Source organism: Panthera onca, chromosome B2 (genome assembly GCF_046562875.1).
Source record: "Panthera onca isolate mPanOnc1 chromosome B2, mPanOnc1 haplotype 2, whole genome shotgun sequence".
NCBI classification, from domain to species: domain Eukaryota; kingdom Metazoa; phylum Chordata; class Mammalia; order Carnivora; family Felidae; genus Panthera; species Panthera onca.
In genome coordinates, this window is record NC_138343.1 from 75,737,966 (window position 1) to 75,763,116 (window position 25,151).

Consider the following 25,151-nt stretch of genomic DNA (forward strand, 5'->3'; position numbering starts at 1 on the left):
CATTAGCCTAGAGATTGAGGTTCACACCTTCTGCACTCACAAACAGCCTTATATGATAAATAATACTATTTCTATTTTATACATTGGAAACCTAAGCCAGAAGTGAAGTAACTTGTATAAGGTTATGCCATTCATAGATGATGGGACTGGGACTGGAAGACAGGGGAGTAGGTGGCTATAGGCAGCTGTGGAGTAGCAAAAATGGAACAGCAAGCATTTCTTCAGGAAAGGTATTTCTTCAGAAAATAGAGAGAAAGGAATCCAGCGTTCAAAAGACTACAGAAAGTCTGAAGATCGGGCAGAAAAGTCCCAACTAGTGATCAGATGTCCCTACGGGCATGTGTTAGCCCTACCAAAGACCAGAACCATGCAGTAGAAGTTCTGTGATGACACAACGATAGCACCATATTGAGAAATGCAGTTAGGATCCTGCTCCACCTCCAAACCAAGGCTGATCAACAGATCTGCTTCTGGGTGCAAGCTGTCAGAGCACTGCCTGCCATCCAATAGAGTTACTTAGGAAACCTACATTATATGTTTAATGATGCTGCAAATCAAAACACATTGATAGCAACAAGGAAGGAAATAATTTGATTTTCTAGAGATGAAAGTAAAATCTAAAAGGAGTTTGCTTCAGCTCTGACTTATTAGTTTTGTAGCAAGACATGTCTTTAATACATTGACCAGAAGTCATCCATCTGCAAGACTTCACTCAACCTTCCTGAGAAAAGGAAAAGAAAGGAAGAAAAAAAAAAAGAAAAGCCGCTTTCCATCACCAAGACCTTTATCAAGTTCCGAACTTTCTTCAGAGATCATGACCTTTTAAATCTTTGTGTCCACATGTATCACTGATAATCATAATGGCGACCAGAAAAAGATAAAACTATATTCAGTGAGCCCTGTTAAGATAACAATAATTCCAATGCATCATTGCACCTGTGTAAATTGGTAAAAATAAATTTCTATAAAGCAAATTGACAGTTTGTATCAAGAATTTTAAAAAGTGCTACATTCTGTGACTCAGAATTTTATTTCTTGGAATCTATCTGAGGTTTTTTTCAAATGCCAAATTCATTAAGATTAACAACAGCACCATTTACAAACCTAAAATTGGCATTTAAATATTATATATTCAACCATAGGGAAATTAAGTAATTCACTGTAATATTTCAGTGTTAATTAAAATTACAGATATAAAGCCCACATAACATGGAAAGTTGTTCATATCAAGTTCAGTGCAAAATCAGTATAGAGTTTTAATTTACATTTTGATTACAACTATGTTAAAACCACATATGCCTGTGAGAAAAGACTGAGAGAACATGAATTAGCACTGCAAAATATTAGCCATGATTGTTTTAAATGAGGATATTATACATGACTGGGTTTTTTTCCTGTACTACTTTCTGTTTTCAAATCTTAGTAGGTTTAAGGTATTCTATTCCCTTTAAAATATTTCATATCAGGCAATATAGGCTTAAATAAAATTGAATTTTGATGAAAACTAAATTTAATACTAAAATTAATTCAGGTAAACATTTATTATATTTTTACAATGACTTTTTAATATGCCACCTTTTCAGAATTTAAGGGATTAATTTTAAACTAATTGGGAAAACAAGATTATCTAGGATGACTGTCATATATTCGACTTAATTAAATTTTTACTAAAAGGCAAAAAAGTCACATTTTTCTACTAAGTGTAATTGCTATGATTTTTAATTGCTCTAAACATATGAACATATGTAGAATGTGCACACAAACCTGGGATTAACCACATAAATGTATACTTTCATTTCTTATTTAGTTATTTCCAGTATGGAAACCAGATTCAAACATGTAAATTACTATCTGAGGTCTGGATACACAAAATAAAAACCTAACAAGAACTTTCTCCCAGATTTCTTTCAAATAATGAAATTATTGAATACATATGATATTTGAGTTTTAAAGACCTTAAAACTGATCATTTATAAAACTAGATATGGAGGTGGCCTTGCATTCTCATTCTCGTTAAGATTTAAATGACTGCTGTTTAATGCATTCACTTCCTAGAGAATGTTTACATTTTGGCAGTGAAGGAACTCTTACACGTAAAAATGAATCTTTACTGGTATAATCGCAGCAATCAGCCAATCCAGTGATGGGAGAATTTGGGGCTGAATGGAAGTTCTGTGGAGTCCTGAAATTATGTGCTGAAGATAATCACTGATTTAATCTCTGCATAATGCTGCTGCTGGCTATTTGCATTTACACAGCTATAGTTCACAGATATGCTACACATCAGTACAAATGTGTCCAATGTTTGAGTTTGGAGCTTTTGGGAAACCTTCCTGATTCAATGTTACAGAGACTATAAATCCCCTCTGCAAAGCACTTAGAAAGAAGTATTTATTTCATAGGTTGATAACTAATACACATGACCTCGTAATCATTGTTCAGCACATCCCCCTTCCCTCCCAATTCAGTGATATTATTACTAAAAAGTCCAATTCTTCACTCAGAAGGTCTGCAGAAAGAAAAACCTGATAGACACTGCAAAGTAAATGTGAGTTGGAGTAGTTTTTTTCACTACAGAATTGTGAACTGACCACATTGTGGGAACAATAGCTCCCTCCCTACTCTGTCACCCTAAAGTGGCTAAGAACTTAGGCAAAGAAACTGATAAGCTTACATTCTTCACCTCTTTTTGGTTTTTCCAGTCTTACACCTCAGACTGGCTAGGGTAATAACCTCAATAGAGTGTTCAATAAATTAAAGCTTCACAAATTGAAAGGCAAGAAGGTTGAAATTGGTCTCATAACAATCGCCTTCTCCAGGATGGTACCAGGTCTGTCTTCCATTACCACTGATAATTAAGACTTCATTACATAGTTTATGACTTTGTCAAATGCTTTTATAGGTTGTGTGTGTGTGTGTGTGTGTGTGTGTGTGTGTGCGCGCATGTGAGCGCTTGCCAATTTTCATACCCTCCTAGATAAAGGTTACGTTTGTCTCACTTACTGTACTCAGTCTTATGGGAATTTCTGCAAATAAAGTCCAGATTTAGGATGGTAATCATGATGATGAAGATGGTAATCTTCTATATTAGTATCTCTGAAGAGTCCATAAGAACACTCATACTAGTAGATGTACATTTTAAATAGCTTGAATGTGTCTCCTCACACAGAAAGGGAGTTGCCTACGATGTATACCTTGGAGAAAAATGGCTGGGCTTCAGGGTGTGTATATCATATTCCTCCTGACATAAATTATTCTTCACAGTTGTGCCAATATACACATCACCCAGAGAATTCTTATTTCTCCATTCCCTCACCATTTGTTCTCAGACTTTAAAATTTTTGCCAATATTATAACTATAAAGTTATACCTTATTTTATTTAGCATTTTCTTGATTACTTCTGAAGATGACCATCTATTCTTACATTATTGGCCATTTGCATTTTTTGTGTGTGTGTGAATTGTCCTGAAATATATATTTGTCCAATTTCCATTGGTTTGTTTGGCTATTATTTAAAAAGTGATTAGGCTTTTCATAAATGGCTTTTATGATGTTTAAGTGTATTTCTTCTATCCCTACTTTCTCGAGGGTTTTTCTTTCAATAAATTAAGAAAGAAAGAATGCTGAGGGGCGCCTGGGTGGCTCGGTCAGTTAAGCGTCCGACTTCGGCTCAGGTCATGATCTCACGGTCCGTGAGTTCGAGCCCTGCGTCAGGCTCTGTGCTGACAGCTCAGAGCCTGGAGCCTGTTTCAGATTCTGTGTCTCCCTCTCTCTCTGCCCCTCCCCTGTTCATGCTCTGTCTCTCTCTGTCTCAAAAATAAATAAACGTTAAAAAAATTAAAAAAAAAAAGAATGCTGAATTTTATCAAACGCTTTTTCTGCATCAATTGACAGCATCGTATGGTTCTTATCTTTTCTTTTATTAATATGATGTATCATACTGATTGATTTATGAATGCTGAACCAGCCCTGCAGCCCAGGAATGAATCCCACTTGATCATGGTGAATAATTCTTTTTATATGCTGTTGAATTCAATTTGCTAGTATCTTATTGAGAATTTTTGCATGCATGTTCATCAGGGATATTGGCCTGTAGTTCTCTTTTTTTGCTGTGTCTCTGTCTGGTTTGGTAATCAAAGTAATGCTGGCTTCATAGAATGAGTCTGGAAGTTTTCCTTCCCTTTCTATTCTTTGGAACAGCTTGAGAAGGATAGGTATTATCTCTGCTTTAAATGTCTGGTAGAATTCCCCAGGGAAGCCATCTGGTCCTGGACAGCTAATATCATCCTCAATGGGGAAAAACTGAGAGCTTTCCCCTGAGATCAGGAACACGACAGGGATGTTCACTCTCACTGCTGTTGTTTAACATAGTACTGGAAGTTCTAGCGTCAGCAATCAGACAACAAAAGGAAATCAAAGGCATCAAAATTGGCAAAGATGAAGTCAAGCTTTCACTTTTTGCAGATGACATGATATTATACATGGAAAACCTGACACACTCCACCAAAAGTCTGCTAGAACTGATACATGAATTCAGCAAAGTCTCAGGATACAAAATTAATGTACAGAAATCAGTTGCATTCTTATACACTACTAATGAAGCAAAAGAAAGACAAATAAAGAAACTGATCCCATTCACAATTGCACCAAGAAGCATAAAACACCTAGGAATAAACCTAAACAAATATGTAAAAGATCTGTATGCTGAAAACTATAGAAAGCTTATGAAGGAAATTGAAGAAGATACAAAGAAATGGAAAGACATTCCATGCTCATGGATTGGAAGAATAAATACCATTAAAATGTCAATACTACCCAAAGCAATCTACACATTCAATGCAATCCCAATCAAAATTGCACCAGCATTCTTCTCGAAGCTAGAACAAGCAATCCTAAAATTGGCATGGAACCACAAAAGACCCCAAATAGCCAAACTAATATTGAAGAAGAAGACCAAAGCAGGAGGCATCACAATCCCAGACTTTAGCCTCTACTACAAAGCTGTAATCATCAAGACAGCATGGTATTGGCACAAAAACAGACACATAGACCAATGGAATAGAACAGAGACTCCAGAATTGGACCCACAAATGTATGGCCAACTAATCTTTGATAAAGAAGGAAAGACTATCCAGTGGAAAAAAGACAGTCTCTTTAATAAATGGTGCTGGGAGAATTGGACAGCAACATGCAGAAGGATGAAACTAGACCACTTTCTCACACCATTCACAAAAACAAACTCAAAATGGATAAAGGACATGAATGTGAGACAGGAAACCATCAAAACCCTAGAGGAGAAAGCAGGAAAAAACCTTTCTGACCTCAGCCACAGCAATTTCTTACTGGACACATCTCCAAAGGCAAGGGAATTAAAAGCAAAAATGAACTATTGGGACCTCATGAAGATATAAAGCTACTGCACTGCAAAGGAAACAATCAACGAAACTAAAAGGCAACCGACAGAATGGGAAAAGACATTTGCAAATGACATATCAGACAAAGGGCTAGTATCCAAAATCTATAAAGAACTCACCAAACTCCACACCCAAAAAACAAATAATACAGTGAAGAAATGGGCAGAAAACATGAATAGACACTTCTCTAAAGAAGACATACAGATGGCCAACAGGCACAAGAAAAGATGCTCAACGTCACTCCTCATCAGGGAAATACAAATCAAAACCACACTGAGATATCACCTCACACCAGTCAGAATGGCTAAAATGAACAAATCAGGAGACTATAGATGCTGGCGAGGATGTGGAGAAACGGGAACCCTCTTGCACTGTTAGTGGGAATGCAAACTGGTGCAGCCACTCTAGAAAACAGTGTGGAGGTTCCTCAAAACATTAAAAATAGATCTACCCTATGACCCAGCAATAGCCCTGCTAGGAATTTACCCAGGGGATACAGGAGTGCTGATGCATAGGAGCACTTGTACCCCAATGTTTATAGCAGCACTTTCAACAATAGCCAAATTATGGAAAGAGCCTAAATGTCCATCAACCAATGAACGGATAAAGAAATTGTGGTTTATATATACAATGGAATACTACTTGGCAATGAGAAAGAATGAAATATGGCCTTTTGTAGCAATGTGGATGGAACTGGAAAGTGTTATGCTAAGTGGAATTAGTCATACAGGGAAAGACAGATACCATATATTTTCACTCCTATGTGGATCCTGAGAAACTTAACAGAAGACCATGGGGGAGGGGAAGGAAAAAAAAGTTAGAGAGGGAGGGAGCCAAAGCATAAGAGACTCTTAAAAACTGAGAATAAACTGAGGGTTGATGGGGGGGTGGCAAGGAGGGGAAAGTGGGTGATGGGCATTGAGGAGGGCACCTGTTGGGATGAGCGCTGGGTGTTGTATGGAAACCAATTTTACAATAAATTTCATATAAAATAAAATAAAATGTTGATTAGGAAAAATGTTGGTATATCCTTGACATTAATATTTTGCTTTTATGTTCTTGAAAATATATTTTCCCAATCTATTACTTATCTTTCCATTTATTGTATGTTTTGTGATATAGAATTTTTGTTTTAATGTAGTCATTTAAACCAATCTCTTTTTTTCTTACTTCTACTTTTTGTGTCTTATTTAAGTAATGTCTTCTGATTCAATGTCATAAAGGTACTCATGTATTTCTCTAAAGATGTTTAAGTTTTGCTTTTCACATTTATGTCTTTATCCATGTAGATTAATATTTGTATATGCTGTGGAATTAAGACCTAATTTACATTTTCCTTTATCAATAGCTAGTTGTCCCTGTATAGTTTATTAAATAGTCCATCTTTTTTTTACTCCTTTGTAATGCCAGATAGATTACAAAATGAGTTTCCATGAATGTATGGCTGTTTCTCAGTTCTTTCTCAGTCTATTGGCCTGTTTGCCAACACCACACTGTTTCAATTATTATCTGCTAGTGTAATTCTTGACCCATTTTTTTCTCAGTTTTTATTGGTTATTCTGTGTCTTTTATTCTTCCATATAAATTTTAAGGTAAACTTTTTAGTTTCACAAAAATCCCTTCTACAATTTTGATAGGAATTGCATTAATCTATTGATAAAATGTGGAAAGGTTATATGTTTGTAATATAGATTCTTCCTGGTAGACAGCTCTGTTTATTTAAGTCCTTAAGTCTTACAATAATGTTCTATTATTTTCTCAATAAACATCTTGCACATCCTTTGTTAGATATGTTGTGAGATGCTTTATAGTTCCTGTTGCTTAGAAAATGCAATTACTTTGATGTCATCAATATTGGTTGCCAGTGTGAAGTTCTATGGAATATCAAGATAATCAAGCTCCTTGTGGATTACATTGTGATTCATAGCAGTTAACAAACTCTGGGATAAGTCAGTGAATGTATACTACCCTCCATGTATTGGCTACAGAACCCTCTGAGTGAAAGCTCTCTGGTTGCTCTTTAGGCCTCACTATGCTACAATTCATCAAAGCTGCCTAGTTTTGTTTGGTAGTTTTCTATTCCCTCATTTCAAGGTTTGTTATTTTGTAATTTGTGGCTGAAAATACCAATATCTAAAATCTTTGCTGCTCTGTTTCTATTGCTTATCTTTCCTGCCTATTTGTGCCCATTATGCCTCACCTAATTCTCTGCTTAATTATTTTTGACCAGAAGCCTCTCATTTTCTTTACAGAAGTATTTGTAGCAATCTTTTGAAACCCAGGATTAAGATTCAATGTTACAGAGCAAGATTTTGTTTTGCTTCTATATGGCTCCATCAATTACTATTACTTGAATGTGTGGGACCACCTTAAATTTACAGCCGGAAGTTGCTGGGGTTTTTTTAATCACCAAAGTGATGTGAATATGGGTTGAAAATTCATATGAGGAACAAATTATTAATACAAATCCTAGGTGAATTTTATTTCCACCTCTTGCTTTGTACAGGAATGAAGCAACTTTCCCTGCGTGTGGTAGAGAGATTTATTTTGTGTCCACCACTTTACCATGAAGGTAGTCTTTTAAAGTCCAAGCCTTAAAGGCAGAGGATCTCCTACTAGGCCCCCACCTTGAGAAGGCCTGGGCTATGTCTGTTAAATGTTACATAGGAATTAATAAAAACAAAAGTGTAAGTCACCCATATTTGAGAGATCATCTCAAAGCAAAATCTGCTTCAAGACTCCCCTTACCTCTGGGATTAGATTTTTGGCTTCATGAGTCTTGATTATACTTGCAGCTTTTTGATGCTTTTAAGAAAACAATATTTAATTATTTAATATGAAAGTTTTAGGTTTTCCTCCCAATGGGAGGACCAATCTGAGCATCTAATCAGGTAAGTTACTTAAATTTTTAACTTGCCCACTTCACTCAACAAAATCTAACATTACTCAGTATCTTAATAATCTTCACAAATATAAGGGATTTAGAACATTCAAAATCTTCTGTTCCTTCCTATGTTTCCTCTTGTTGTCACCTTTAGTTTTACCTGTTTACCCTTGGATTCATTTTCTATTGCTGCTGTAACTGATTATCACACACTTAGTAGCTTCAAACGATGCAATTTTATTACCTTCTAGTTCTATAAATCAGAAGCTCAGCACAAGTCTCAGTAGGCAAAAGTAAAGGTGTTAGCAGGACTTCATTCTTTTCCGGAGGCTCTAGGAGTAAATATGCTTCCTTATCTTTTCCAGTTTCTAGAGGCCACCCATATTCCTTGGCTCCTGTCTTCCTTCCTCTGTCATCAGAGCAGCTATGGCAAATTATGTCCTTCTCACAATGCATCTCTCTGTAATTTTCTACCACTGATGCATCTCTTTTTATCATGGCACCTTGGAAAGGATCTCAGCTTTTAATGACTCATATTATTAGGTCAGGTCTACCTAAATAATGCAGGATAATCTCCTCAGTTCAAGGACTTTAACTTTAATTGTATCTGCAAAGTCCCTTTTATTATGTAAGATAATATATTTACAGGTTCCTAGGTTTAGGACATGGTGAAGAGGGGGGTGGCATTATTCTGCCCATTGAATTCCCATTTTTTATTCTTACCCTTCTTATTAATAATACTTAATATTTACTTAGATTTACCCATATACCTTTCAGGTTCCTTGCTCATTGTTGCTTCTTCTCTCTTTACAGTTTTTGGAGGTTGGGGAAGGGACTTAAATATTATCTTCTTAGAAAAGTATATATTTTATTAATTATCTTAGCAAAGTCCTATAAATCATCTTTTTAATCTGTCTAAAGTTATCTTCATCATTCTTTGCCTAAATAATGGTTTACAATGGCACAGAATCCTAGGCTGACTCTTAGTTTTCCTCCACATTATGTGTTGCTCATGAAAAGACAGCTGTCAGTCCAGCTGTATTCCCTTGTATCAAATTAATTTTTATCACTGGAAGTTTTTAATATTTTTATATTTATGTTTCATATTCCTTAAATTTGGATTTATTATTATAGATGTAAATGTGTTTGTATATATCTGGCTCAAGATTCGGTATACCACATCAAACTGAAGATTCCTGCCTTCTCTCAATTTTGCAAACATCCATTCTTTCTTTACTTGGAATATTCTCACTCCTTATTTTTATAATTTTTTTTCCTTTCAGAAACTTTAGTATGTTGGATCTTACTATTCTACCCTCAAATCTTTTTATCTTTTCTTTCATATTTTGCATTTCTTTTACTCTACCTACATTCTGAGTAATTTCTCTTGTCTATTTCTCAATTCACTAATTCTCTCTTTAGTTTTGTCTAATCTCTAATAGCTCTAATACACTAATTCCTAATGCCTTGAATTACAGTGAATTTTAATTTTAAATGATAAAGCTTATATTTTAGAAATACTATTTTTCATAGCATTCATTCTTGCCTTATGGTTTCCATGTCTTCTTTAATGTCTATATAGAAGCTTTATTTATTTATTAACCATCACTAATAATTTCTATTTAAGGAACTCATTAGTTTAACTGTTACTCTCCATTATTTCTTTAAGCCATACTTACTCAAGCCATAGAGCTCACTGAATATTTGTGGCCAATTCTATCTAATCTCTAGTTTGGTAATGTATGTTCCTTCCCACCAATTAAGCTGTATGCTTACCAAGTGTCTGCTGTGTTCATCACTAAAATTAGTATGCCTAATATTTTATCATGTTTGTAAGTAAATTAAATATCAATAAGTTAATGAAACATGGATGTAAATAGAAAAGATGTTTATTCTCTGAAAGCTAATTTAAATCTTTGAAAGATCTAATAAAAGCAAACTGCAAAAATAATCTTGTTGAATTATATATGTGTAAATAACTGTTAAAGAAATGAAAAACTTATAAAAATTTAGAATACTTCTGCCCTTAGACAATTTGTAATTATCTTTAAATTTCACTCAGCTATAAATAAAAGCTGAAACTGGGAGACTGGGAGTCTAGATAAAGCATTGCTGGCAAAGTATCTACAAGTAAAACCATGGGAACTCCATTCAGCTCAACCCAAAGGCCCCAACTCTCCATGTAAAGATTAGCAAATGAGTGTATATTAAAGTTAAATAAAACTTTTAACACATAGCTATTTATATTCTTGATTTTATCTAATCTTTCAAATTAACCAAACAATCTTTGTCTCCAATTTGATTCCTAATTTTATCTAACTTTTTAAATTAACCAAACAACCTTTGGGGTTATGATTTTTCTGTTTGTGGCATCTTATGACTCTCTCTCATGGCAGAGCATTTCTGTGTGTGTGTGTGTGTGTGTGTGTGTGTGTGTGTGTGTGATTTACAGCAGTATAGTGTGTCCTAAGTGGTGGAAAGAATACTGTGGAGTAGCACAGAATACCGTGGACTAGCCTGTCCTGAAGTCCTAGATATGTCATGAGTTTCACACAAGTTTACATTTTAAATTACTTGCTTGGAATTCCCACATCACAGCAATATCATTCTGCAGGTAAGAGAAGAAGCTGTGTAAAAGGACATCAAATGATGCATGATGAACCTAAAGAAACATTTCCAGCATTTGAGGCCCAATGATACAGAATTTTTAAGGATCTTAATATACTAAAGTCTCAATAGATAGAAAGATGATAAATAGATAATCTGTAAAGTACAACTATAAGTATTACCAACAACAGTGAATTTCTTACATTTCAGAAGCAATGGATCGGAGTCAATACACATATATATTTAATAAAGAAAAATCTTACTTACTATTCTTATTAAAGTAGTTGACTCTATAAAGCAAAAGGCTCCTCAGCATATATGTAATAGTTTTCTTTACTAACCACCAGCATGGCATAATATTATTATAATGTATACATCCGCATCAAACACCCAGCATAAGATATGACTTTGTCACAGTGTCTTCTTTAAGACATCTGGGTTTCCAAAACATTTTCCAAGTATTTCTAGAAGGATTTGCATAGCTGGCCCCATATACTTTTCATGACAAGAAGCTCATGATTAGGCACTTTTACATGTTGATGAAAGCATTCTTGATTGTTTAGAATCTATAGAAAAATATGGGAATTGTGCCAATGGCAGTCATAGGCTCTTATGCCATTATATTGGTCATGTCATTTGCTATGCTTCCCCTGCTCTGCTTTATATTTCAGGATTGAGAGGCAAGGGGGAATGGAGCAGGGGGGGTGCACTACTGGTCCTTGCAAGCCATGTTCCTCACATCTTATAAACTGGTTTTCAAAGGAATTTGGCCAATAAGAAGCACATCCCGAGATCAGACAGCAGAAGGAATAATTCAGAATCTTTCTTCTCTTCTCTTCAGCCTCTGGTGGTGACTCTGAAATGGCTATAATGCCAGTTCCTGACTCTTGCCATCAGCTTCATTAGTACCCCTTCCTTCCTATATGTCTTCAGCCTGTGAATGGTAATGACTTCCCGCTGTTACTAAAATTTGATTACCTCACCATCCCCTGTTTAAATGATCAGATTCTCCATCACCTATGTAAGCAAGCTCTACATTAAATCCCCTCTGTTGTAATACTCCTTTTTTTTCTGGTTAGTTCAGATTGAAGGAAGGATTGCATTTCAGTGTGTAAATTCTGGAATTTAAAAATATTTTTTGTTGAGGCCTGTCTTAAATATTTATCTAAAATCTTACTGCACTCACTGCTAGGAATTTACCCAAGGGATACAGGAGTACTGATGCATAGAGGCACTTGTACCCCAATGTTTATAGCAGCACTCTCAACAATAGCCAAATTGTGGAAACAGCCTAAATGTCCATCAACTGATGAATGGATAAAGAAATTGTGGTTTATATACACAATGGAGTACTATGTGGCAATGAGAAAGAATGAAATATGGCCCTTTGTAGCAACGTGGATGGAACTGGAGAGTGTGATGCTAAGTGAAATAAGCCATACAGAGAAAGACAGATACCATATGTTTTCACTCTTATGTGGATCCTGAGAAACTTAACAGGAACCCATGGGGGAGGGGAAGGAAAAAAAAAAAGAGGTTAGAGTGGGAGAGAGCCAAAGCATAAGAGACTCTTAAAAACTGAGAACAACCTGAGGGTTGATGGGGGGGTGGGAGGGAAGGGAGGGTAGGCGATGGGTATTGAAGAGGGCATCTTTTGGGATGAGCACTGGGTGTTGTATGGAAACAAATTTGACAATAAATTTCATATATTAAAAAAAATCTTACTGCATTTATGGGCTAGAAAATAATATTTAGTTTAGCTCTTAATATTTAAGCTCTTAAAATATGCTCTTTGGAGTTGTTTATTCATTAATTCAGAGTATCCCACAGGCTGTCATTTGGGTTATAATTGAGATTCAAAGAAATTAATTAGGTTGATAGTCAAATAACTACTTTTTAAATGTTTATTTATTTATTTTTGAGAAAGACAGTGCATGAGCAGGGGAGGGGCAGAGAAAGAGGGAGAGAGAGAGAATCCCAAGCAGACCTCCTCAGTGTCATGCATAGCATGATGTGGGATGCTATTTCACAAACCGTGAGATCATGGCCTGAGCCAAATTAAGAGTCAAATGCTTAACCAACAGAGCCACACAGATGCCCCTAAAATTTTTGAAGTGAAGTAAAATGATGCGTATTTAAGCTTGTCACCAATATTGTGATGTTGTGTATATAGTAAAACTTCTCTATACATGTTGTTTATAGTGAAGTAAAACTTCACTAAAACTTCACTTCTGATTTGTTTTACTACCAGTTGATATAAGCCAATTGAATAAATTGCTATGTGCATTCTTCCCTCTTCCTATAGCCACACATCACTTTATAAATAACACTATTTAATAAATCCAGTTCTATCAGATATATATGGTATAGGGAGGGCAAGAATGTATGTATAACTGAGTTTCACAATAATCCGATGTCATTCTTTATTTTAAATTTTCCCTTTTTAAATTTTATCAGAGTTGCTAAGATAGTGAAAGTAATGGTTTTAATTTTTTTCTTCTTTTATGTCTCCTACAAAATCTGTGATGGAAATACTAATGAAAATGTAAAACGCTAAAGCTCTATCTCCTGAGGAATAAAAAAGAAGAGATAGGGAATAACCTCTAGGCTTTTGACTTATGAGGTGCTGACTGTAAACACTTGCCCAGACCCATCAAGCTGCTCTGGGTTCATCCCTTGACAGAAGTTTCAAGGCCAATTGTTGAGGGCTGGAGAATTTAATTTCCGTACTTAAGATTTAAACACTGTGTTTTCAAGAGTTCTGGGACAAAAATCAAAATGTCCCCATATTCATATACTCAAGAGAAACAATAGTGACACAAGAAAAACAATGTCTAATGACATCTTGGCGATTTAAAACATTTCATCTTTTAAAAATGGAAATTTTTGATAAAAGAAGTGGCTTTGATGCTGTGCTGGTCACAAGGAAAACTATGGTTATTCTTGGACTTATCCCTAAGTAATAATATGATGAGGACACCTAACCTTTGACTCACTGAAGCAGAGCCTATTCCCTATGGGAAAGCACATTCTAGAACAATAAGATACCAAAATGGACAAGGCAGTTAGCTGTTTGTTCTTCTGCCATCTAGAAATAGTTGGTTGGGCAGCCACATGAAGCAGAATCCTGGTTAGATAAAGAAAAGAACTAGTAGGAGAGCAGTATTATGTGGCAGCCTGGTCTCTAAACCACAAAATGATGTCAATATTGGTCATGTCATCATATAATTACCCTGGTAGATGGGTGATCTGAATTAATCAGTGCAGAAGTAGAGTATTTGCTTATCTGTAGACCTGAATTATCTGACCCGGCTACCTTACCCTGTCCCAATATATCTAGAGTAGCCAAGTGTCCATTTCACTCTGAAGTATGGTGATGTATCCATGGATGATACCTTCCTTCCCACAAGTGAGATTTAGCAATGCCTACAGGAATGATCTCAGCAGATCTTAAAACTCCTGTACCTAGCAGTACTCAGTGCATTAAACTGAGTATCATTCAGGCTTTTTTTTTTTTTTTTTCAAATAAAGACATCCTGGAGAAGACATGTAACATAAGGCCTATACTAAAGCCCAATATTATGTGCTGCCTTAATATCTGGTGCAATCCTCAGGCCTAATTGCCAGTTCCCCTCTGCACTCTGTTCCTATGGATGAGGTCTCCTAGCTACACCACCCTCCTTACCAAGGGGACCAGGCACAGTACCTGAGTAGTGGGCTGCAAATTTCTGCTAGTTTGAGGCATTATTCAAACAAGTCAATCACCTCCTCCAGTGGAAAATAAATGGTACCTCACCCTCTTGAAACTTCTACAGCCCGTGGCTTATCACTCTGTTCCCGAGTGCATCCCTCATGGGGCCCACCCTTCCAGACATAAGATGTCCTCTTCCTCAGGGGTCTGAGTACATGTGAGTAACAAACTGCTGTTGATCTCATCTGTCCAGTGCCAAGTGTTGTGTGTCTGGTTGTCCCCATAATCCCAGGGCAGGAGTCCCTCCCTCACCAACAGGGTGAAGAGGTGATGATTAAAACAGAGAGTCAAAATTAATTATCTCTTTTGAGCTGATGAAAACTTGCCAGTGTTGAGACTGTATTCTGGATATTAGACTCAGTTTCTCTCTGATCTGATAAGAAACTTGCTATCATAACTTCCTGATGACCTGTCTTCATGGTTTATGATAATAATGTCCTACTATTACCACTACTACCATTTATTTATCTGTGTCAGACACATGCATCATTCTATTTAATCCTTTAATTCCCCATTTTACAGCTAAGGAAACTGAGGCATAGAGAGGTTAAAATAGTTTGCACATGATCATAGTGTTAGTAAGTGGCAAAGTCAGGAGTAAACCTAACTTGTTTTGCCTGTTTGTCTTTTACCTTCAGAGATTCTGTGCTTAACCGCAAGATTACATCACCATGATCATTTGCTATAATCAATATACTTATCAATGAAGTGCCCTTTGAGCCTCTAACTCATGATTAGAACTCACAAAGTGTTGCTTAGAAACCACGAGTAAATGGCAAACCACTTTAATTCAATTGAATTAAAGAAAACTTAAGATGTGACAAAATTCTGAGCACAATTTAATTGTTAAATTTAATTATTCATTTCTTATCAAAGTGCACTTATGTCTAGAGTTGGAAGGATATCTTGCCAAGTAAAATCCCCAAGCAGAATCAATAAATATGTGTAGAATGAAAAAGTAAAACTGGTATTGTTTAATAACGTACAAACTAGTGTTTAAATGGCTAAAAGTGCTTTAAATTTTATACTGAAAATACTGCCAAATGAGAAGATAAAAATACAGAAAGTTAAAGATCACAGGAAGAAAATTCATGTCATATTTAGTCCCTAACATATTTCTAAGATGATTCTAATTTTAAAACATTTTCTCTAGAGACTCTTTTGAATTCCCCATCCTGGAGCTTTATTTGGAATTTAAACTTTGTAACAAAGAGAATTTTCTTTCATAGAGTCAGCAATTTAGAAAACAAAGTAAATGTTATTGCTTAGATGGACTGGCTTATTTCACATGGAACCAGTCAAATGAAGAATGAAAACTTTTGCCTTTTCACTATTATAGATGGAAGTTGCACCATGGAAAAGTGTGCCCGCTATATTTTTGGGTCCACATACACTTCCTGGTCATAGTCACTTTTCCAACAGCTTCTAAAATAGAACCTACCTGCTTCTTTTTGATACAGTCTACAATACGTTTATCTAAATCTTTAAGGGAGAAATGTTTAGTACTCACTTAGGCAGCATATATACTAAAATTGGAGAAACGTTCAGGCATTTTGTAGGGTATTCATCAATAACTAAATAATTTGGGTGTGTGTTTGTCCACTCGCTGTTGCTTGGCTGGTTTCAGAGCCTTCTTGACCATGTGGTTTCCACATCACTAAGACTGTGTTGCTCCTCAGGTTAGAGAGTCTCCTTACTTCGTGTGTGAATAGGTCACACACATGAGGCAATACTTGTATGCAGAAGTTATTTTCAAGACATATAGCAACCAGTATAACACAGATACCCACTGAATGGAAAGAACAATGAAACAGAGTCCTGAGCCATTAACTCTTTATTTGCCAGATTTATAAGGAGTTCCAGTGTGTCCCGAGGAAAAAGGTAAGAGTTACATGTGGGAAGCTTGGTGCAGTGGATGTTTTCCATTTGGTTCAGAATTACTTCAGTATTTTAATAAAAAATGTAGTTAGACTTGTATATTCTTAGTGCAAAGCATCCCTAAATGTGTATGTCTATGTGTGTGCATAACATATGTATATTAATATAATAAATATAATATACTATATATAATATAATATAACATAATATAAGCATGTATTCATAAAAAAGTTGAAGTGGCTTTTTATGTGTCTGGAATTTTTCCCCAACATTTACAAAGGAAAAATCTCCCATGACTATAAGATCTTATCTCAATTAATTGTACACCAGAACTCTTCAGTGAGCCACACTGACAAATGAGTACTGATGAGAGAATTTATCCAAGATGGTTTTAAAAGTTAATAGGAAGAAAATTTTAAATGTTTTGATGTGGTTCCTTTTGGAAGAGATCTTTCTGGTATAAGAAAACTGAATTAGAAAAAACCATCGATGTTCTTTTCATCTTCATCATAATTGATTCTACCTGTGCATCATTTTGGGTCCAGTTTCCTATACATATTTGTAATATGGGTTTCATTTCCATAAAATGGGAACATAATAAATATAGGATTTACTAACGATTGTTTTATGTGGCTGCCAATCTGCCAAGTAGCATTCTTAATTATTGCCAGGAAACTAGGCATTTTCCAAACATATGTTTTGGATTTAAGACTAATATGTCATGTCAGCCCTCTCTACTGGACTGATGGGAGCCCAGTGGGACTTCAGAGTGTCTGCTTTGGAGGGTGACTTTTTGGGGTTAGATAAAAGCACTAATAGGAAGAGATAGAGCAAAGCATCAAAAGTTTCTGAAAGCAAATCCTACAAAGAAATACATCAAAGAGTTATGTTTTCATTATAAACTGATATTTTTACTAGATGAGGATAGAGTTCGATCCTCCTCTAGAAGCCATGGAGTAAAGGAAACCAGACCCTAACTTACATTAATGAGCCTAATTGCAAGGCTCTTGTCTTCTTTGAACAACATAACCAGGAGTTTTGCCTCAAAATTAAAAAAGAAAGAAAGAAAGAAAAGTATATGTGGCTTTTTCATTAGCTTGTGCAAACCTGGTATGTTCCATCAAAGAATTTATTCCAGGACTTGGAAAAAAAGGAAACTGAAAATCAAAAAGATCTGGTCCAAATGAGCTATATTTTTTTAATGTTTCCCTCAAAAATATTTTTCAAGTCCATGGAAATACCTTTCGGTGGTTTTAGTTTGTTCATCCAACACATACTTCACTTATAACCCAGTTTCCTGATCTTGGCCAACGAGCTAACATACCTGTTCAATACACATACAAACATGAAACAATTTATTATTGACATGAAAGTATGTCTTGTTGTTCTGGATTTTTTTTAGAAAAATACATTTACCAAGTAATACCTCAATTCTGTCTTTGGATGTCCAAGTGCTATTTCTATAGGGCTTAGAAGAGGTAGTACTTTTTCTCTAATTCTGTCAGCTATTAGGGTAATTTTCTATTTAATTTATTTAATCATGTTTTTTTAAACATGATTTTTGTTATTAATTTAGAGAACTCTGAATGCAGATATGTTTTATTTCAATATTTGGTTAAAGTGAGAAGTTTTTAAGCATTTCATGTGGCAATATGACTTCTGTCATGACAAGTTCAAACACAAAAATGAAGGCAGGGCATTTGCTGGGCATCACGCTGTCTTCCTGGGAAATGCAGAATGACACATGCAGTGTTTACTTTTCCCCACAAATGCATCAAATGCATTGCATCTGCAGCCAATACTTAGGAATGGTATTTGCATACATACTACTTAAAATGTAAGGAAACATCAACAGCTATAGATGATTACGCATAATCTGAAGAGAAAAACTGTTAACTATAGAAAAGCTTTAAGGCTCCGGCCAAGTAAAAACCAGTGTTGTCTTTATTTGTCTCCTATATACTATCATCAATATTGAGCTGAAACTAGGATTCTTCAGTTTGATAAATTACATTAAACATCTTATGCTTAAATTTAATAACAGATCACTTAATCAACAGTATATGACTTGATTGATGATGATATAAGTAGGACACTGTGCTTTTCCCCCCTGGTGGCAAGTTTGGGGTTGAGAAATATCAGAGGAAAATTAACATTTTATTGCAAATTTCTTTCTTAACAACTGAGACATTATAAGTGGAAAAGAACTTCATGAAAATATATATTGACAAAACCAAGGAATTTAAAAAATCCTCAGATAACCCTAACCAATATGATTTTTCTTCCTCCTCCTCCTCCTCCTCATTTTCCTCTTCCTCTCCTCCTTCTCCCTCTTTTTTCTTCTTCTTCCTTATCTTAGAGTTCTGGGATGGTAAATGAAAGTGTTTAGGAAATAAATCTCCTCAAATTAAAATATCTGCCAATAAAATTTAGCCTGTCTGCTAACCTGCCTGAGGAATTTGGCAGAGCCCCGGGGTAGGTGTGCTTTCTCAGGTATTACTTGCAAACACCAGCAGAGAAGGAAAGCTAATTCCTCCCCTAAGGCACTGTCTCCCTTCTTGTCTTATAACGGTATTTCCCAAGTATGGGTTTTTCTTTCTCTTTTTTGTAGTTTCAACTTTTTATTTAAATTCCAGTTAGTTACCATACGGTGAAATATTAGTTTCAGGTATATAATTTAGTGGTTCATCGCTGTCATACAAACACCCAGTGCTCATCACAACAAGTGCTCTCCTTAATACCCATCACTTGTTTAACTCATCCCCCCTCTCCCCCTCCAGGTACCCTCAGTTTGTTCTCTATAGTTAAGAATCTGTTTTATGGTTTGCCTCTCTCCCTACGCCCATGTTTATTTGTCTTGTTTCTTAAATTCCACACAAGAGTGAAATCATATGGTGTTTGTCTTTCTCTGAATGACTTATTTCACTTAGCATAATACTCTCTAGCTCCATCATCCACATCATTGCAAATGGCAAGATTTCATTCTTTTTTATGGCTGAATAATACTGCATTGTGTATCTATACACCAAATTTCTTTATCTGGAAGAAATGGCCAAATTCCTAGAAACATATAAACTACCAAAACTGAAACATGAAGAAGTAGAAAACGAACAGACCTATAACCAACAAAGAAATTCAATAATTAATCAAAAGTCTCCCAAGAAACAAAGTCTAGGGCCAGCTAGCTTCCCAGGGGAATTCTACCAAATATTTAAAGACTTAATGCCTATTCTTCTCAAACTGTTCAAAAAATAGAAATGGAAGGAAAACTTCCAAACTCATTCTATGGGGCCAGCATTACCTCGATGCCAAAACCAAAGACCCCACTAAAAAAGAGAACTACAGGCCAAGATCCCTGATGAACATGGATGCAAAACTTCTCAACAAAGTACTAGCAAATCAAATCCAACAGTACATTAAAAGAATCATTCACCATGATCAGGTGAGACTCATTCCCAGGTTGCAAGGGTGGTTCAATATCCACAAATCAATCAATGTGATACAATACATTAATAAAAGAAAAGATAAGAACCATACGACCCTCTCAATAGATGCAGAAAAAGCATTTGACAAAGTACAGTAATCATTCTTGATAAAAACCCTCAACAAAGTAGGGATGGAGGGAACATATACAATATCATCAAGGCCATATACAAAAGACACACAGCTAATATCATACTCAATGGGAAAATACTGAAAGCTTTTCTTCTATGGTCAGGAATGAGACAGGGATGTCCACTCTCACCATTATTATTTAATATGGTACTAAAAGTCCTAACCTCAGCAATCAGACAACAAGTACGTTTTTGTTAGTATGGCCAAGATCTCTCCGTATCCTATTCAAAGAAAGAGACTCCTGACGAAAGAATTTCAGGAAACACTACATAGAGAAAATGAAATTGTTGTGCTTTCTATTTATTTATTGGCTTATTTGTTTGTTTGCTTAACAACAAGAACTTACTTTAGCAGGTGTGAATACCTCTCTAAAATGATGAACAATTTAGAATTGTCACAATCCCAAATGAAAACAAAACAAAACAAAAACAAAACCCACAACCTTTGCGCGTTTCAGTCTGAGTATGAATCTGCTCAGACCCTGGGTAGATTTTTTAACCTTTCTCATCCTTTCTTTTCAAATATGTAAAATGAGCATAGCAGTAAGCTTCCTAGCATCACCAGGAAAAGTAAACACAACAGTGCATGCCAAGTGCTAGCACAGTGCCTGGCACTTGGGTAGCTTTCAATGAATGGCTGTGATGATTCTGATGAATGTTAACCTTTGCAATGCCAGTCAATCTTTAGGCACAAGGCAGCAGCATTATTCCATGGAATTGTTTCCTGGCTACCTTGGCAGAGGAGTTTTCTCATTTAAAAGAAAATTTTCAGGGTTGACACAGATCTTCTCTCACCAGATATATCTCCCTGAGGGTTTGTTAACTTTGACCCAATAAGGGTCATGAATATGAGCTAAATTATCTTGTGATAAAATGTCCACAATCAAAAATTCCTTCAACTCCAAAACCTAGAGATAGCAAGCATTTTCAGAGGAATTTGGCTGAATTTCAGAGTTGTTTGCATTGATTTTGAACTCTTCTTGTCCAAAGACCACAAGCAGTTGAAGCCTGGATTGATCATCTGGATTGCATCATCTGACATTTGTTTGTATTTGTGCATTTTGTAGTATGATCTCTTTTCATCATGGTTAAGTATGAACTTCATTGAAATTTAAAAATTTATATTATAGCAGCAACACTAAATTCTCTCATGGCATTTACATAAAATTTATTTTCTTAGCTATTAAAAGAATTTTCATTTTGTTATTCATTCAGTCATTCACTTCTACCCAGACAATTCTATTACTTTATCTGGACTATCTATCTCTGCCTACCAAAGTCTTACCCATTCTTAGGTGTCTTTCCTCCCAGAAGTCTATAATAACCTCTCCAGCCAGGGGCAACATATCCCTCCGAGTGCAACCTTCATAGAATTCAGATGGTGTGTGTTACCCACTGCCTTGGAAGGGAGTTTAATATACTGAATTTTACATCTTCCTGAAACCACCATAAGTTGCTTTAAGACAGAATCCCCTTATCTATGTATTCTCCACAATTCAGTGCCTTGTAAATAATTGGTCCTCAATAAATGTTCATATACTTCTGTGGTTACCAAAAGGTTAGGTAGTTATTGATAGCAAAGTTCTTTTTTAACACTGTATTATTTCTGCCATGTTCCAAAAGTAAACATAAAAATACCCTCTAAATAATGTAGAAATTATTATGTAGGTTCCTCTACAGGGGAGAGAGAGAGAGAGAGAGGTAAAAATATGTAGTTTAATTCTTCCTTCCCTTCTTCCATGAATGGTGCTTGGACATGTGATGTGTCCTTAACATTTCATCTTACATCAGAACTATTTCTTCTTTCCCTCTGCTTTTGAAAAAAAAAAAAACCCTAACTTTAAAATAGTCCCTGTTTTCTATTCATTTTTCAGATCCTTTTCCTTAGTCAAAAGTCATATAGAATTGAGATCTATGGGTGAATGGCTCCAAGAATTTTCAAAGTAACAAAAATAAAAGGAAAAGATGCTAATTAAGAGATTGCTGAAGATCAAAAAACAAACAAAACCAAATAAAAAACCCATAAGCGTTGCTAAAGCTCACTATTGTCACCTAGAAATCTGATTTCTGAGTTCAACTCCAGCAAAATGATTCCTACACAGTGACGACGAGAAGCAGTAGAGTATACCCTGTACTGTCACCACTTGAGATGGGTAATAGAGGCACCCTGGCCTATGTCCCCACTTAGATAGGGACATGGGAACAGAGAAGAAAGCCGGGCCATAGATGGGTGACTTTAAATCAATTAGAGCACGGAACACAAAGTAGCAAATAGGAATAGATTGAGATAGAAAATATCTGTAGCAAAGTGAGTCTGGGAATCCTATGTATTTAAATTCAACTAAGTATGACCAAAACAATTAAGAGGGGTTAAACTGAATGCTCTGCAACCAGCTGAAGTTTAGAAAAACCATCTAACTTACAAAAGAAACCATTTGTGCCATTCCGGAAAACGAAACATTTAAATACACTCTAGAAGAAGAGTTTGTCATCAGTATCCCTGAAACTCTGTCAGAGAAAATATGCCAGGCTCTGTGAGTATGGCTTGGACAGCTGCCCACCCTGCCAGGTCCATGGACGATGGCACCACTCATTCGGGAAGACCCTCCAAAAGGCATACTGAAGCAATGACTTCCCTAAAAATGGAAGAGAGTATATGCTTGAAGAGAATATAGCTCCAGGGAATATAAAAACGAATTTGACATTTACCAGTAGTTTTATGATGAAAAAACAAAACAAACACTTAAAGCAAATGGAAGGCAGGAGCATGGAGCATGGAGAAAGGGAAGATAACTCTTAGGAAAGGACACTCCTGGGGCGCCTGGGTGGCTCCATTGGTTAAGCATCCGACTTCAGCTCAGGTTGTGATCTCGCGGTTTGTGAGTTTGAGCCCCGCGTCGGGCTCTGTGCTGACAGCTCAGAGCCTGGAGCCTGCTTTGGATTCTGTGTCTCCCTCTCTCTTTGCCCCTCCCCCACTCATGTTCTGTCTCTTTGTCCCTCAAAAATAAATAAACATTAAAAAATTAAAAAAAAAAAAAAGGACACTCCTTATAATACTGATGGAAATCTATTCAAGTGGAATAAAGTGAAGTACAAAAAATCATCTATTTTTTTTCTTTTTGTAGCTTATGTTATTCATTAAGATCAAAGAGTGCTGACTTACACTGAGAAATATTGTTTGTTTGGTATATAAATGAATGAATCAATGAAGATGCATTTATTGAACACCTGCTTTTGGCCAAGCCCTGTACTAGGTCCTTTCCCAATTATCACCTCATTTAATTCTCCCAACAATGCTGTCAGTTAGGAATTATATGAGTAATCACATAAGTAAGAAAATAGACTCATAAAGGTTAGATAAGGAGCCTAAGAACCCACAGCTAATAAGGAGTAGGGCCAGATTTCCAGCCCAGATCTTTTGATTCCAAGCTGAGATTTTTGTTCAATAGGAAAATCATTGCTTCCCTTTTTAAAAGTAAATCATTGTCGTTAGCAAAATTGTGCTTTGGGTGGACAAATGATTCAAAGACTTGTCCAAAGAAGTTCTGGAGCCACCTTGAGACTTTTAGAATCAATCATCAGAATGGAAACAGTTTAATGACAGTCTGGGCAATTACCCCATTATGCCCAACAAACCGGGGAGAATGAGCCTTCAGCTTGACTCATGTATTTAACTGTTGTTTCAGGAGAGGCCTGAAAGGAAAAGAGGTTATGTCAATTGTATTTTAACAGAGTGACTAAGTTGTGAGCATTTCCAAAAAAATATTTTTTCCTCAGAGTTTAGTTTTACTAGCTTTGGAGACAATGACTCAGGCATCTCTTTGTTGCTCCGCTCTCTAATTAGCAAGTTCTAAAGACATCCCTTTCAGAAAGGGAGGAAAAATAGCCTTGATTTTGTTCAAAACCTCACTCCCATCCTTCCCCTAAATGAACTTCCAGAAATCCTATCAAGCCATTAACGTAAGTTGATGAAAGGAGAAAGTACACCGCCTGTTACAACAAGCTTCCTTAGAAGCACAAGGCCAGCCCTCTGACACTATCTTTCAAAGGCTTCCAAGGTTTTCAGACACACATTTAATCAAACACCTATTTACTCTGTGACCCTCTGGAGTACCAGTCAAGTGCTGGTGGGTTGTAAGATACACAGTTTTATCACCACTTTCCTAACGTGAAGGGAACCAAAACCAGAGCATGTGGGTGGGAAGAGAAGGACAGGAGGGGAAAAGGTGAAAGCAATTTTTCCAAATTGGCCTAAGGCAAGAGTTGGGCTGTGCAATTTCTTTTCAGCCTGAAAACATTATGAAAAAAACCCACCATTTGTTTTATGGGCTTTCGAAAGAAAGTGCCTCAACACTCTGCAACCCCGGAGCATAGGAGGGCTCTTGCTCCGGGAACCAGGGACTCTGGGAGGCTGGGCTGAACCCCCACACTGCTGAGTGCTGTCGAGCTGGAGCAGTCAGGCGGGCCTCATTTTGATAGTCAGTCCCAAGAGCGATGGATTGTGAGGGCATGTAGATTTCATCATCACCGAGGTGTTTTCAACAGAGGAAAAGTCCTGATTATGAAGGAATGTGATGAGGTTTGTTTTACACAGTTATCAAAAACGTTGAACATTTTAAGAGATGGGGCGCTGAATGTTACCCACCAGCAGAGTGTGGGATGATTGTACTGACGCATAACCTCTCTTTAGAGCAACAGATGAAATGCCATAGGAAAGCAATGAACATAAGGTGAGCAAATGGACCGCCCATAAGCCAGATCACTCCACCAGGCATGGATTTTGTTCCTTCTTTGTTTGTTTGTTTTTTTTTTTTTCTTGGCTGTGAGGGTTTAAAAACATATATTTAGTTGCAAAAATTTTAAAAATCAGGAGAGTTCACGCGAAAATACAAATATCTGGCTCTTTTAAAACGGGGAGATCTGGCAATATGGGGGAGGCCCACACTTAAGCATGCTGTCAGCAAACAGCTGGGGTTCAGAACTGGTTGACCCTTTAGATGAG